Source organism: Odocoileus virginianus, chromosome 13 (assembly GCF_023699985.2).
Source record: "Odocoileus virginianus isolate 20LAN1187 ecotype Illinois chromosome 13, Ovbor_1.2, whole genome shotgun sequence".
NCBI lineage: Eukaryota > Metazoa > Chordata > Mammalia > Artiodactyla > Cervidae > Odocoileus > Odocoileus virginianus.
The window spans coordinates 34772891-34789042 of record NC_069686.1 but is presented as its reverse complement, the minus strand read 5'-3'; the positions used below and the strand labels follow the sequence as shown (position 1 = coordinate 34789042).

The following is a 16152-nucleotide window of genomic DNA, read 5'->3' as shown; positions in this document are numbered from 1 at the left end:
GGTGTAGATCGTAGAGGATCAGTATTCAGGATGTCCCTTCAAGCTCACTGGAATTCAAAACTGAAAAGCTGTTGAAGCTCCGGGAAATTGAAGAAGTGAATGGTCAGAATTTGCACTGATAGGATTTTCTAAATAGTGGTCCGGAATCCTGAAGATGACTGCCTTGAAGCCTGGCCTCCTTGTGTGCAGGGCTTTGACTTCCTGTTTTGGAGGATAGCTGAGTGTTTGCACTGTTGGGGTGCCTGATGTCCAGAACCTCATGTAATACAGCTCTAGAATTTTTCATGACTCTGACTTAGTTAATAACTGAGGCCACCTAAAATTTACATCAAAGAAATCTTAAGACTGGTGAGAAGTGAGAAAGTACCTAATTTGTGGAAGGATTTCCTGACTTAGTTATAGATCACTCCAGACCTAATACAGGCTCTTTTTTTTTTTTTAATTCATTAATTTTATTTTTGGCTGTGCTGTGCCTTCATTGCTATGCGGGCTTTTCTCTAGTTGAGGTGAGTGGGGTCTACTCTCTAGTTGCAGTGCATGGGCTTCTTCTTGGAGCGGCTTCTCTTATTGCAGACCATGGGCTCTAGAGCACAGGCTCAGTAGTTGTGGCACATGGGCTTAGTTGCTCCCAGGCTAGGGATCAAACCCCTGTTTTCTGCATTGGCAGGCGGATTCTTACCCCAGGCTCTTTCAAGGTGTGTGTCTTTGAAACCTGAGTGGGTTCTATCCTATTTGAGAAAGCTTGGGTGCAAAAGAGTTTCTATCAGTGAATAATGGGCATATTTGGCCATCGGCCTCCCATAATTGTGATTCTAACAAGATTCTCTTCTGTGGAATAAGCCTAGAAAATGTATGATTTGCAAAAAGACATTGGTGTGAGCGTATATTAGCTAGCAGCATATTGAGTTGTAAGTTGTTGTTTTTGTTATTTTGGTGATCTGGTGCTTTGTCTTTCTTGATACTGGTTTCTGGAGAGTTAAGTTGAACTGTGTTATCCCAAACCCAGCTCCAGCTTGATTGAAGAATTCATCTGAGTTTTATTGTGGGAGGATGTCTGTCTGCTTTCTCTTTTGCACAGTCAGGGGCTAGTACAGTGACCTCTGAAGTCATGTCTCATGTTGTTAGAGCTCATGCAATGTTGAGAAAAGCAGAACATTAAATCAGACAGTGCTGACCTCAGAGCAGGACCGCTTGGGTGGGGGAGTCTCTGAAGATAACATGTTGTTACAGGCAACACCCAGAGGAAAATTGACAAACTGTGATAACAATCGTTGGATTATTTCTGGCCCACCAAGAGAGCCAGAGAGTGAGAACTAAACTGTCTTCTCAAGTAAATAAAGGAACTGCCTGATTCCCTTTTTGCAACATCTCTTTTATCAAAGAGGGAAACAAGATTATTGTTTTCCTGGGCAAAATTGGGGAATAAACTTTATTGTTGTTTCCCCTTGTGGTTTCTGCTTAGGTCCTGAGTACATGGTTGATTAAACCTTCCCATCCATGCGCTCAAAACCTTTCCTCAGAAACCATCTGAGGTTTGTTCTACTGAAGAATCAACAACTGCTGACAAAATTGGTATAGATGGTTTTATTTACAAAGCAGAGATAGAGACAGAGACATAGAGAACAAATGTATGAATACCAAGGTGGGGAAGGAGGATAATAGGATGAATTGGGAGATTGGGATTGACATATACACATTATTAATGCCATGTGTAAAGTAGATAACTAATGAGAAGCTACTGTATAGCATAGGGAACTCTCCTCAGGGCTCCCTGGTGATCTAAATGGAAAGGAAATCCAAAAAAGATGGGATATATGTATATGTATAGCTGATTCACTTTGCTGTACAGTGGAAACTAACAGAACCTTGTAAAGCAAGTGTATTCCAATAAAAATTTTAAAAAGAATCAATAGCAGCTGAATGCTTCAGATAGATTCCCTACGCTCTATGATACCCCAGGCCCCCAACAGTACCTTAAAAAGGGATCAAAACCCTGGTGCCTGCAAGGATAAGGTAGGTCCTTTAAACTGGTAAAACTGCCTGGATGTGAGACAGAAGGGAATGCTGGATCCTTGGCAAGCCAGAGAGTCAATGCCCTGACCATGGGGCCAGCACCGCTTGGTGTTCGCCTACACTGGCAAGGCAGACCAGAGCTGCAGGACTTTCTACTATTTATGACAAGGCAGAAATTTGGATTCTTACATGAAAGCTTTCACATCTCACAGTTTTAAGAGATTTACTGGCATTTAAGAACACCTTCTGAGGTCTGCGGTGTCCCTGCAAACTATTCTAGGTAGTTCCTAAATAGAAGTTTATGGTTTAATATGCTTTCTTAAAGCTAAATTTATTTAATCCAAGAATTATTTTTATATTCTGAGATTTTTGTCCTTACTATATTGTGGGTATAAGAATGTAATTGCTTTCATACAATGGATGGGTGGGGGGGGGCAGAGAAGAAGGTAGTTTTCCCTGCATCCAGAGAAATTTGAAGGATGACCTTCCTAGCTTTCCTAGTAGCTTGGAAAATGTGCCTCTGGTTTTTCTAAAGACATGGTTTGTAACTTAAAAGCTTAAGTATCTATGAGCTGATATTGAGAGTTGCAGGTGGGTTGCTTGATACAGTAACCAAAGCTCTGTTCATTTTTTAAAATTATCTTGAATAAGCATCCAATGCAGAGGAATTACCTTAAATGAGCGACCAGTACACAGGCCTAACCCAAACCGGCCAGCTTACTCTGATGTGCAGGGAAATCCTCAGGCTGTCTGGACTTTTGAGTGAGAGGGCTTTGGGAATATTTATGTAGCAATGAGCAAAGAGCCTGATTTGTGTTTCTGGCTTTAACAAGTTGAATATTATATGTCACTCTGTATACATTTATTTAGCTTTGTTTCTTTTGCCTTTTCTGTTTCTTTTTTGAGAAATTGTCAAGATTCCATCTAAAAGGAAGATTACTGTGTGGGTCTTACGGATGCATGTGCTGTACTGTTCTCTGTTGGTGTTCAGTGCACCCTGTGATTTAGATATTGACTGCAAAGTATATTATATACTTTGAATGTGATCCAAATGCTCTAGGGCATTTAAATTTCATAAATTACAGTTTCCCGGAAGAGAAACTGGTAATCAAGTATAGCATAGCAAGTAGGAGAGGAAGGTATAGGACTAGTTTTCACTCTTGTACCCCAGCATTTAAAAGTAGTCCTGAGTAATTCTAAAATCAGCAAAGGCAACAAAACATCAGTGCCTTCACTTTTTATTTTTCTTATACTAAGCTCTGAGGTAGTGTTTTCTTGTGGTGATAAATATTTGGGTTATTTTCACAGGTTTGGGGGAAGGTGGTAGCTGTGAGAATTTTGTTTGAAGTACATACTTATCTGATCCTTTCTTCCTGCATGAATATGGGATTATTTTATCCGTGGAGCTCCCACTGTACAGTGCTCTCTTGGAAACCTTGTTAATGAAAACAAGTACAATTTATTGAGTAAGTTTTGATATGCCATTCACTGTGCACAGATCTAGCCTTTATTTTTCACTGTGGCCCTGTGAGTAAAGAAGACAGGAGGGCATGGTCTCCAGAGATAGGAAGAGGTGCTTCCTTTATTTTATGGTCAGGAGAGGAAAGAGGAGGGTGCAGCTGTTTGGTGGGTTTGCACATTTCGTAGCAGGAAGTGGACAGAGGTCTGGTGGAAGGGCAATCATTTCCTTTGTGAGGCAAAGGGGGGGAGGCTAGATTGAAGAGGGAGTAGGGCTAGGGGATGGAGGCTTGAAGAGACTAGAAAGGATTGATGCAGGGTGAGTTGGCCAGAGGAATAAAAACAGTTGGATGGGCAGTGTTGAGGGTCAGACGAGAATGGTGGTTGTCACTCTTCAGTAGATTGATTAACCTGTTGGTACCGTGTAGCTATGCCGCTCACCTACCTGGGTGGGCACATTGGTAACCAAGTTTATCTAGATTTCGAGGTTTGTTAGGTGGCTGTGCTAGAAAGATAGCTAATGGAGCAAAATACTTTCCTGTGTTATCAAGCATGTTATTTACCTGGACTACAGATTCTAATACCAGGAGGGAACTGAAGATAGGAAGGAGCCGATGATGGAAATTCTTTACTCAGTAAGAATCTGCAAGTTTGGGGAAAGTATTAACAGTGTACAAGGAAAAACAAAATTCCTTGAAATAACAGCCAAGGTGCTGCCTTGCAACTGAGTTTCTGATAGGTTATTTCTTTGTACTGTCTTCACAGCGGGGAGCAGCTGGTCTGTTTCTGACTTGTATTTTCTTTCCCCTAGCTCCTCCCATCCATGTGCAGGGAAACTACTTCTTCTTCTTCTTCTTCTTCTTTTTTTTTTAAATGTTTATTGGAGTATAGTTGTTTTACAATGCTGTGGTGTTTTCTACTGTACAGTAAAGTAAGATCAGCCATATGTATACATATATTCCCTCTTTCTTGGATTTCCTTCCCATTTAGGTCCCTACAGGACATTGAATAGAGTTCCATGTGCTGTACAGTAGGTTCTCATTAGAGTTTTGTGTATAGTACTGTATATATGTCTATTTTATATATAGTAGTATATATATGTCAATCCCGATCTCCCAGTTCATCCCAGCCCCCTTTTTCCCCACTTAGTGTCCATGTGTGTGTTCTCTACATCTTTGTCTCTCTTTCTGCTTTGCAAATAGGTTCATCTGTACCATTCTTCTAGATTCATATATATGCATTGGTGGTGATTTAGTCACTAAGTTATGTCTGACTCTTTCGACCCGATGGATTGTAGCCTGCCAGGCTTCTCTGTCCATGGGATTCTCCAGGAAAGAATACTGGAGTGGGTTGCCATTTCCTTCTCCAGGGGGATCTTCCCAACCCAGGAATCAAACCCAGATCTCCTGCATTGCAGGCAGATTCTTTACTGACTGAGCTTTAAAGGAAGCCCCTCATATATGCGTTAATACATGATATTTGTTTTTCTCTTTCTGACTTACTTCACCCTGTATGAAAGTCTCTAGGTCTGTCCACATCTCTGCAAATGGCACAATTTCATTCCTTCTTATGGCTGAGTAATATGAGACTTCTTAAAAACCTATGCAGTCTGTCTCCCCCACAGTTGTTTTTTATCTTATGCTTTTTAAAAATATATGTACATTTGTGCTCAAAATTGTGAGAAAAGAGTAAGTGTGCTGTTTACTGAATCTAAGCCTTTCTTTTATGCGTGGAGGCACTTTTTAAAAAAAAAATCATCAAACCTGGTGTATGTGAGGATTTCCCAAGAGATTTGTAAGAGCTGTGGGTTCCTGGGTTTGAATCTTAAGGCTCCTGAGTTGGTACTTCCAGGCTGGGGCTTAGGAAGGTGCATATCTGTATGTTCATATGCTGAGAATATTCAAAGAAATACCCCTGTCATTTACCTTCATCTTAGGCCTTAGATGTAGAAGGTGCTAAGTTGTGGAGAAAGGCAAGGATGAAACCAGTGAATTAACTGTCTTGAAATACTATCGCATTTGAAGCACAATTCTGCAGAAAGGGAATGCAGAAATTATCTGTAGTATTTTTGGCCTGGATGTTATGGACAATCATACATGCTTCTGCTTATTTTCTAGGAGTCTGTATTTTATTGAGTCAAAAGATTTTTTTTTTTTTAAACCCTCAGGCATAAGAGGTTTTGTGAGGAGGAAAAATATATTTTTGTCTTTCGTTTTTAGAGAACAGGAGACAACATGAAAACTCTCTTAGTGAGTTTCTTGAGAAGAAAATAAAATGTTGGTGAATAAGCAGTGTGTTTTTGAATGAAAAAAAGTAATTAGAATTTGCTTAAGGGCAACTTGGAGAGTTAGAAGGAAAAAAAGTGGTAGAATTAGTGGAAAGATCCAATTGTAGATATTTTTAAATGACGTATGAAAAACCTTTGGATAAATAGCACTTCCCAAGTGGTACTAGTGTACCTATGCCAATGCAGGAGACAGTAAGAGACATGGGTTCAATCCCTGGGTCAGGAAGATCCCCTGGAAGAGGACATGGCAGCCCCTTCCAGTATTCTTGCCTGGTGGGCTACAATCCCTGGGGTTGGCAAAGAGTCAGATACAACTGAAGTGACTTAGCAGTCATGAAAAACTTTTGGATAAGTAAGAATTTATAGTAGTTGAGTTGCCTCTTTTGGGGTATTTTCTTTAAGTAAAGCCAAGTTGTTACTTGGCTCATTAAAGTTATTAATTATTACTAACAATTTATTAAAACGTTCATGGAATGTGTAAAGTGCAGAGCCTAAGTCACCAGTAGCTCTGGCCCCTGGAAATGCTGGTTCACTGTCTACCCCGGTGACTTAAGAGTCACAGGACTGTGGGATTGGAAGGAGGTTTCTAGGGTCAGATGGTCACAGCCTGGTCTTTAAATGTCTGCTATCGAGAATTTTAAAAACTGAAATTCAGTTTTATAATTTTCCTTCATGCTTAGTTTCAAATAAACGATCATATCTTAATTTCTTCAGCATGTATTTGTTCCTTAAGTTAGGGTGACCATAAAGTCAGTCTTCCAAATGAAAGACTTTTAAGAGTGAAAGGCGCCGTTAACAGTTATACTAGGACCACCGGCCTTTCTGAATAATACTCTATTGCAAAACTAAGTTCTGTGTTCACTGAACTAAGTTCAGTGTTTAGTCTGAAAGATATTTTTAGAAATTAATTGTGAAAAGAAATTACCTAAAGTGAAGTTTATTTATGAGGGTGGTTAGGGTGATGCATGTAATCTGACACTTTGTTTGCATGGAACACTCAGAGAGGTCTTTTTTTTTTAATATAATTTTATCTTTTGGCAGGAGGCATGTGGGATCTTAGTTCCCCAGCCAGGGTTGGAACCTGTACTCCCTGCATTAGAAGCACAAGGAGTCTAAACCATTGAACTGCTAGGAAAGTCCCAGAAATTTCTTTTTATGATAAAATTTTATTTATCTAGTTAAAAAATATGTATGTTAATTTTTCTCAAGTCATCCTCACCCACTGCTTTTAATAATTTCTTGTATGGCTTAAGATGAAAGTTTAAAATTCTTTATAGAGGTTCTTTTATTTTAGAATACTTCCAGAAGGCTGTATTCAGATGTGAGGAAAGAGAGCATGGATGTAACCTAGACCAGAAGTCTCCACACTTTCTGTGTGTGCAGTGCCCTTGGTGTCTTAGCAATTCTTCATGGTGCCTGAGGCCAAAAGGGATACCTTAATATGAACTATGTATATTTGATATGAAGTATGCATGTCCAAGCGACTTAACAAGTATTTATGTCTGAATAACTCATGGCTGCTTGAAAGAATAATTACATGTACTTTGAAAGAAACATACTTTCATTGTATTCTTTAAAAAAAAAAATCACAATTTCGATCCCTGGGTTTTGAAGATCCCCTGGAGAAGGAAATGGCAACCCACTCCAGTATTCTTGCCTGGAGAACCCCATGGACAGAGGAGCCTGGCGGGCTACAATTCATGGAGTTGTAAAGAGTCGGACACGAGTGAAAGCAACTTATCACTACACTAGCAACTCAGTGGCTGTTTGAAAAAATAATTATATGTAATTTGAAAGAAAAATGCTTTCATTGTATTTAAAACAAATCACAGTTTCATGTAAATTTGATGTAATACCTGTAGGACACTGCATGATTTATCTAACTTTGAATTCAGATTTGATACTATAACTCATTTCCTGCTGAATTTTTTCCTCAGGATTTGCTTTCTGTCACACCACCTGCTAAAAGAAAATCAACTTGGCAGAAGTATGCATTATGGGAAGGAATATAGTGCAATTAAAAGCTGGAAACTACTTCAGGGTTGTAGTGGTGACAGTGGATTGTGAGTTTTGTTCCTCTTTTTCAAAAATTTTAAATAGTCCTGCAGTTTCCCTCTGGGATTTTCATAGTTGGGATGCCTTGGTACCGAGTTTGGGAACCACAAAAATAGACATTTCTCTTAGGTTCATTGTTTGGACTATTAGCTAAAATGCATTGTATCTAGAGTGCCAGAAATTCTTACAGGTGTGCTGAGAAGCTCTCAAAGACATTATGTTTAAAAGGGTAAGATGCTCTCATCTCCTCTACCCTGCTCCTTGAATTCAGCTGTGTTGGATTCTGATACACATAGCAGCAAGTCTATTGAGCCTTTATTCTGTCACTCCCTGAACTTATTGCCACATTTTACATGTGTTCACTCGCCTGATGTTTGCTTTTCATAGCCACTCTACTGTATAAAGCCTCTCCTGTCAGGCTCCTCTGGAAATACCCCTGGTGTAGATAGCATCCTTATTTTACAGGCAAGGAAATTAAAGTTCAAAACAATTAAGGGGTTTCCCGGTGGCTGAGTGGTAAAGAATTTGCCTGCTAGTGAAGGAGACACGGGTTCAATTCCTGATCCAGGAAGATCCCACATGCTGCAGAGCAGCTAATCCCGTGCTCCATCGCTATTGAGCTTGTGCTTTAGAGCCTGGGAGCAGGGACTCCTGAAGCCCGTGCTCTTTAGAGCCCGTGCTCCGTGACTAAAGAGGCCTGCCCCCTTCTTTGAGCTCGCAGAGTAGACATCATGAGCAAAGCACATCCTCCCGAGTTGAAGAAATTTATGGATAAGAAGTTATCATTGAAATTAAATGGTGGCAGACATGTCCAAGGAATATTGCGGGGATTTGATCCCTTTATGAATCTTGTGATAGATGAATGTGTGGAGATGGCAACTAGTGGGCAACAGAACAATATTGGAATGGTGGTAATATGAGGAAATAGTATCATCATGTTAGAAGCCTTGGAACGAGTATGAACAACATCTTTGTTCATCAGAGAAATCAACTGCTTCCGTGTGTCCCCTTCTCCACATTTTACTACCAGAAAAATTGGGTTGTGTACATTTTCTTACTGAACTTTTTTGTTAAATAAACTTTTGTATTGCCCAAAAAAAAAAAAAAAAAAAAGAGGCCTGCCCCTTGCAACTAGAGAGCAGCCCCTACAGGGACCTAGCACAGCCAAAAATAAATAAATACAATTATAATTTTTAAAAAGTTACGTGTCTTGCTAGTGCACATACAGCAAGGAGGTTCACGTCTAGGCTATAAACTCAAGTTCTATTTTTTTTTTTTTAAACTCTGAAGGCCAGAATGTTTGCCCCCAGTCACAGCTTCTCCTGTAGACACCACACTGCTGTCCCTGGATGTCCTGCTATGAGGGATACATGTATTTCATGGTGATCTTAGCAGGGAGGTTCTCTTGTCCTCATTTTCAGAAGAGGATGCTGATACTTAGTTACGTGCCAAGATGAACTGCTAGTAACTGGAATTTGAACCTAGGCCTCAGTCATTCCAGCCACAAAGCTTATCGTTGTAATGCGTAGGGATAACCAGGAAACATTGTAAAGATTTTAAAGAGTTTTTTCAGAGTCATTAAAGAAAGATTAAATTATGATAATATGGCTTTTGTGTTAATATATTTTGATAAATCCTATTCATTTTAAAATCATGCATGGTATGTGCGGCACCTCTCTATTAAACAATGTCTTTATTGGCCAACTGTGTGGAATGACAGAGAATATATTGTGCTTACCATTTATAAATATATGTACAGAGGAGAAGGGGAGGATGAATGGACCTATTTGTCAGTGGGCCTGCTAGCTAGGACTGAGCACTGCAGCCAGAAGGCCTGCAGACCCCCGAGCTAGGGATATGTGTGGAGGGCTAGGTTTCAGGATTGGGTTGTAACAGTTCGTTTAGGTCTACATTCTACAGGGTTAATGGTGATAGCATTTGGACAGTGGGAGAGGATATTAGTATTATTTTTTGTTATAGTTGTCTGTAGTTTCTTATTTTCTAAACATATGAAGATTAAATTGTATTCTAAAAATAAGACTTCGTTGCAAAAAAAAATTTCATTTAGACAGTAAAGTAAGTACTAGGTAGTTTTTAAGTCAGAAATTGAATGTTCTCTTGGTCCTGTCACTTCTCTTTAAAGCTTAATATCCAGCAGTGGTTCATGTACACTGGAGTTCATGTAGAGTTGAATTTCTCTTTGAAAGAAGACAAATCCAAGTTGGAGTTGCACTCCAAGTTGGCCACCTCTTTGGGTGGAGGTTCCTGGATGAACTGTGTTGCTTTACCCCTGGGATCCTTAGGACTTGAACTTGAGGTTTACTTTGCAGTAGGGATAATTTGGTTCATGGTGACCTGGGTATGGTCGATCTGCAGTCAGGAGAGTAGAGTTGTTACAGAACATAAGAATGCAAAGATTAAATGGCCATTGTCCTATTCTGGCATTTTTCCAAATACTTGTAGCTCTCTTGGAGAAGCAGAACACTGCTATGTAGGAAACAGAAAAGTGTTTACATCCAGAACATTACTGAGGGGGTGTGCTGAGTTCAGCAGCCAGGGTCACGCCTCCCAGGCCCACTGTTGTGGTTGATTCAGCTGAGAAGCACAGGGCCTCCGTGCAGTCGGCTCCTCCCCAGCCCCGCCCTCCACCTTGTCATCTCTCTCTTGTGTGCTTTTTCCTCCTTTCTGCTTGCACACACCATGTCTAGCACTTAGAATCAAGAAGTGCACACCCTGGGGCCTGCATCTCTGTAGCTGTAGGTGTAGGTGTTTGCTTTCCCTGAAAGGTGTTTGATTCTTGTTTTGCTCTGCATGGTACATGCAATCCAAATGTGACCATTTTCCCTCCTTTTAGTCTGAGACCAGATCATACATTTAGGTAGCGCTTTATACCTTGAACATATCACTGTATGGTGAGAGTATAAAACCGGGGATAATTCCAATGGCTTGGATTTTATTTTATATTCTCCTAGATAGAAACAGCGAAGATTGAAAACCTACACCCCCAACAAGAGATACCTCTTACTCAGATATCTGAGAGTTCATGTTTGTAATATATGATTTAGTTTAGTTGTTTAATAAAAATTCCATTATTTAATGTCATAATTGTTTTGCAGAACAAGTATAAAATCTCAAATGCCATGTACCAAACATCAGGAGATATTGTTTTGGCTGATACATTGGGAGTGTTTACTTAACTCATGAGTGTTTATCAACTGTTTGATGTGTCTGGCTTAATTGTGGTGGAATTCAGCTACCTAATAGGTTGTAGTTAATTTGAACTTGGTATCTTCAATTCTCAAAATGTTTTTACATAGAGAATTTTATGTCAGAGGATATTAGTGTTTATCCAAAGTCTAGAACCCGTTCACTGGATTTTGGCTCTGTGCCAGCAAACAATAGCATTTGAATGTATTTGCTCTCATATTGTCAAATGAATGACCATTAAGCATTAAATGTGGCCTCTTCTGTAACTTCCCATCTGATTACACAAGTGTGTGCAGGTGGACACTGCTCTTGGAATAGCAGTTGGCAGACAGATGGTAAACAACTGAGTTCCAGAGCATGTCAGGGAATCAGACATCAGGTCTCCAAAGGAAATCAGATATGAGGTTTGAAAGAGATTGAATGTTTCTTTCCATTTATTCCCTTTCTGCTTGAATATGGTTGTTGTTCAGTTACTCAGTTGTGACCAACTCTTTGCAACACCATGAACTCCAGCATGCCAATCTTCCCTGTCCTTCACTATCTCCCACAGTTTGCCCAAACTCATGTTCATTGATTTGGTGATGCCATCCAACCATCTCATTTTCTGTTTTCTGCTTTTCCTCCTGCCCTCAATCTTTCCCAGAATCAGAGTCTTTTCTAATGAGTTGGCTCTTTGTGTCAGGTGGCCAATTACTGGCATTTCAACATCAGTCCTTCCAATGAATATTCAGGGTTGATTTCCTTTAGGATTGACTGGTTGATTCTCCTTGCTGTCCAAGGGACTCTCAAGAATCTTCTCCAGCACCACAGTTTGAAAGCATGAATTTTTTGGCACTCAGCCTTCTTTATGTTCCCAACTCTCAAGAATCTGTATTTTAGGAGCTGGCATGATGGCCAGAGGAGGGATATGTTGTCGTTTTGGCATCTGTGGATGTTGAATTACTTAAACTAGTGGTATAGGGAGTAGCAGAAAAATGAGCCATGGGAAAACTTGACCTCAACTACCATAGCTTTGCCCCCCTATTCTGTAGGTAGCGTGGGCTCTTCCATCCACTTTACCCATATTCATGATGCTCTGGCCGTGCAATTAAATAAGATAATATAAACACACACACACACATATACATACACAGTCAACCCTGTTCATTCCCATTTACAAAGGGTAGTGAAAGTGTGATTAAAGTATGGGAATTCTCTGGTGTGCAGTGGTTAGCACTCCACACTTCACTGGAAGGGGCACCGGTTCCATCCCTGGTCAGGGAATTAATATCTATTAAATTACCTGCCAGGCTTCCCTGGTGGCCTGGTGGTAAAGAATCTACCTGCCAGTGCAGGAGACTCAAGTACGGTCTCTGGATACGGAAGATCCCCTGGAGGAGGGCATGGCAGCCCACTCCAGTATCCTTGCCTGGAGAACCCCATGGACAGAGGAGCCTGGTGGGCTACAGTCCTTGGGGTTGTAAAAGAGTCAGACCCGACAGTGGCTAAACAGCAGCAAGCTACACAGCATGGCCCCCCAAACTAAACAACCAGTTAATATGCAAGCAACTTTGTTATGTTTTTGGTTTTAGTTTGTGTTTATTAGTAAAAACAATTATGGAAGTTTCTAGAGGTTTCTAATTTTACAAATAAAATGAGTTGTTTTCTGACTATAAAGTCCCAAGTCAAGGAAAAATGGTGGAGACAGTGCTGGTACTTATTGTGGTTTAAGGAAACTCGTGTAGTCGGGAAGGATGGAGGCTTACCAAGTGGGAGGGGAGAATAATAGTAATTCCATGTATACTTTAAAATGATAATAGCAAGAGGAACAATGTCACAGGCTCCGCAGTGGCTCAGTGGTAAAGAATCCTCCTGCGATGCGGGAGACACAGGACAGGAGACTCGAGTTTGATCCCTGGGTCGGGAAGATCCCACGGAGCAGGAAATAGCAGCCCACTCCAGTGTTCTTGCCTGGGCAATCTCATGGACGGAGGAGCCCCGCGGGCGACAGCGTGTGGGGGTCACAAAGAGTCAGACACGACATAGCCACTGAGCACCCACACAGCACCAAACACGTACTGAATGGAAGACTGTGCTAACTACTCTACGTGCATTATCTTACTGGATTTTCTAAAATAGTTGTTCATACTCTCACGTACACACACGAGAGATGTAAGTGGGCTTTCATTCTTGATAGTGGAAAAAGAGTAGGAGACGACATGTTGGCCCAGATTCTTTTTCTGTCTGGTAACAACCAGTTAAATGAACTTGAACACTGCCTTCATTTTTTGGGATCAGTTTGGTCACCTCTGAAAAAAACAGAAGACAACTAAAATATCACAAGCTTGCATTCTAGTTCTGTACTTTTTAGACTATAAAAAAAGCTATGGAGGAGTCCTTTTTATTTAGCTCAGTCCTTAAAACCTTCCAAGAAAATGGGCCATAACTAAAATTATGAATGGGAGATTGGGGAGCTGTCTCATTCTCACAGCTTCCCTGGAAAGGACTGCTCTCCAGTCAGATTTCATGCTGAGGATGTAACAAGACCAGGAGCAGACCAATTTCTCCTACTGTGGGCTTCACTGGCAAGGGAATGATGTTAATACCTCAATGATTAAATAAGAATAACAGTGACAATGAAAGATGACTGACTGATGATTCGCTTTGGGGAACTCTGGCTAGCTGCCGGAGACCTGTGCCAGGAAAGAAGTGGACTATATTTCAGCAGCATCCTCTAGGCTAGGAGGATATTAAAATTTAGGATGTCAGGTAGTTGTTTGGAACAAGAATAGAAGGCATGCAAGGAAATGGCTTTGAGGTTAGCTAAACAGACGGGCGGGTCACATATTGAATTTGCAACCACCCAGATGTTGCAATTCTAAGTGAACTCATAGGAGAATTAGTGCATTATTCAGCATCAAGTGACTCAACTTGATGTCCCAATAATAATACAAAGAAAAATGGTGATCTGGGAAGAATTAACAGAGGAGGAACAACCCTTTACCTAGGGTGAGTTGAGGACCCCACACCTGGGTTTTTGGGGTTTTTTTTAGGCATTTCCTTGGCTGATGACTTACCATTGCCTGTCTAGTAAGTTTGAAATTCTGTGCTGTGTCCAGGGCCCTGCCTTTCTAACTTGGTCTAACGTGACCCACTCCTTATCCTCTGATCTGTTCTCTGTAGTTCACAGTCCTCTGCCTTTATTATTCATGCCTCTATTCACCTAAAATAATGAGAATGTTAAGGTCTAAGGAGTGCTTTCCATGTATTTACTCTAAGCATAAGCATTATCCAGTTTGATTTTCCTCACTCTTCATGGAGTGGGTAGTAGCATTACTACCACCATCACCCTTCTCATCAGTATCACCACCACCATCTCCCATTTTTTTTAAGTGAGGAAGCTGAGGTTTAGTTTAAATAATGTACCTGAGATTACCTATTCATGAGTGGCAAAGTTAGGACTGCAACTCATGTGACCCATCTTCAGAGGCCAAATGGTAAAAACCAGATTATGCCATTAAATGGCATTCTGTATGCTATCCCCACACACCCAAGATCAGTCCATAGCGTTTCTTGCTTTCCTTAACAAAAAGTAATGGCTTTTTCTCTGTGGTTTGGTTATATTACACAACATGTTCAGTTGTGTATTATGGATTTATCTTTTCTTCTGGGTCATTGAAGTGCAAGTTTACCTTATATTTGTATATCTGCCTTCATTTGATATTTAACAGGGTTTAGGAGGTGATTGTTGAATTGACACAGTACCTGGCTAGCTAAAGATTTGACCCAGTAACATTCTGTGGGGGAAGGGGTTCTAGTTTATATTTTTAAAGAAATTGAAGAATTCTATTAAAGTGCCAGTATTTTGTCTGAAAATGTTAATAGCTTATTAAAAATAGTGATAAATGTGTGCATTTTCACCTCGCTCTTGCACACTAATGACTGTGTCTCTGGTGTTCAGGTAGGATTGTTGGGTAGGTTCACTGAGGTCAGATTTTAGAAACATCATAGCTTAAGTGTCATGGAAAGAGGGTGATCATACAGACCTCTTTTTTGAGCCTTGGAATCTGTCACCTGTCTCCTGCATGGAAGAGCTACTTAACCTTCTTGCCCTTTAGTTTCCTTCTCTGTTAAATGGCGAAGATAATACCTGCTTGTGAGGATTTTAAAGTGGATTAAATTGGATAATGAAGGCGAAGAGCCTAAGAGCTTGAGATGTATCACACCATTAATAAATAGTCCATCTTGTTGATTTTAACCCTTAACCTTGATTCTGACTGGATTCTGATCTTCAGTTTTGAATTTCATTTACTGGCTTTTTCAGCTTTGCTTTTTCATTCAAGTTGTGTGGCTCAACATCACCATTGATAAGTGATACAAGTCTGGGCTGAGGTCTAGCTAGTCCAGTTCCAACTGTGACTATAGTTAACACCACTGAACTGTACACTTACACATGGTTAAAAAAAAGCAAATTTTCTCTTATGTGGTTTTTTTGTTTGTTTTACGTTATGTTCAAAGAAATGTAATGGTTCCTTCGTTTAAGTTGCTGTAAAGTGTTTGTGCCTTTATCATTCAAGAACTGTCAGTGATTGTCTTAGCCTTTTCTCTAGTAACATCTTTTCCCTCCTTCCGTAAGCACTGCTGCTTATAAAGTGTATACAGGTGGTTGTGTAATAGAGTTTCTGTTTAGAATCTGGTGACTTAATACTTGAAAGCTTTAATTTAGAGATTATAAGAACAAAAGTATATTACATAAGGTGTATTTGATATAATTCACTTTCACTCCTGTGTCTGCATGTTACTGTGGATTTCTCAACAGGAGCCTTGAGGATATCAGGGGAAAAGAGGATCTTTTGCAAGGTTTCGTTGTTCCTATGAATCCAGGGCAAGAGCTGAGACCACAAAACTCTATTCCTAAGGCTTGGGTTTATCTGGTTCTGAATGGTTTGGGTACTTTCATTCTTCTCTGTGTTGTATATGATAATCTATAAGTATCACTTCTAATGTATAGACTCTTATAGACACTCTTAACCATAGTTTCTCCTTGAAATACCCAGAAACTTGCATATTGTGTTGTTATCTAGTTATTAAATCTTCCATTTTTAAAATATTCTGAGATGGAAAGTGAATTTAAAAACAATATAGACCATAAA

General features: G+C 40.1%; 1 protein-coding gene and 1 pseudogene across 10 annotated transcripts in view; both read left to right on the top strand.

The window, feature by feature from the left end:
* Positions 1 to 16152, top strand: part of FMNL2 (formin like 2) — a 323788-nt gene that overhangs the window by 164947 nt on the left and 142689 nt on the right. The gene's annotated exons all lie outside the window — the stretch shown is intronic.
* LOC139038001 (small nuclear ribonucleoprotein G pseudogene) lies at positions 8545 to 8848 on the top strand (annotated as a pseudogene).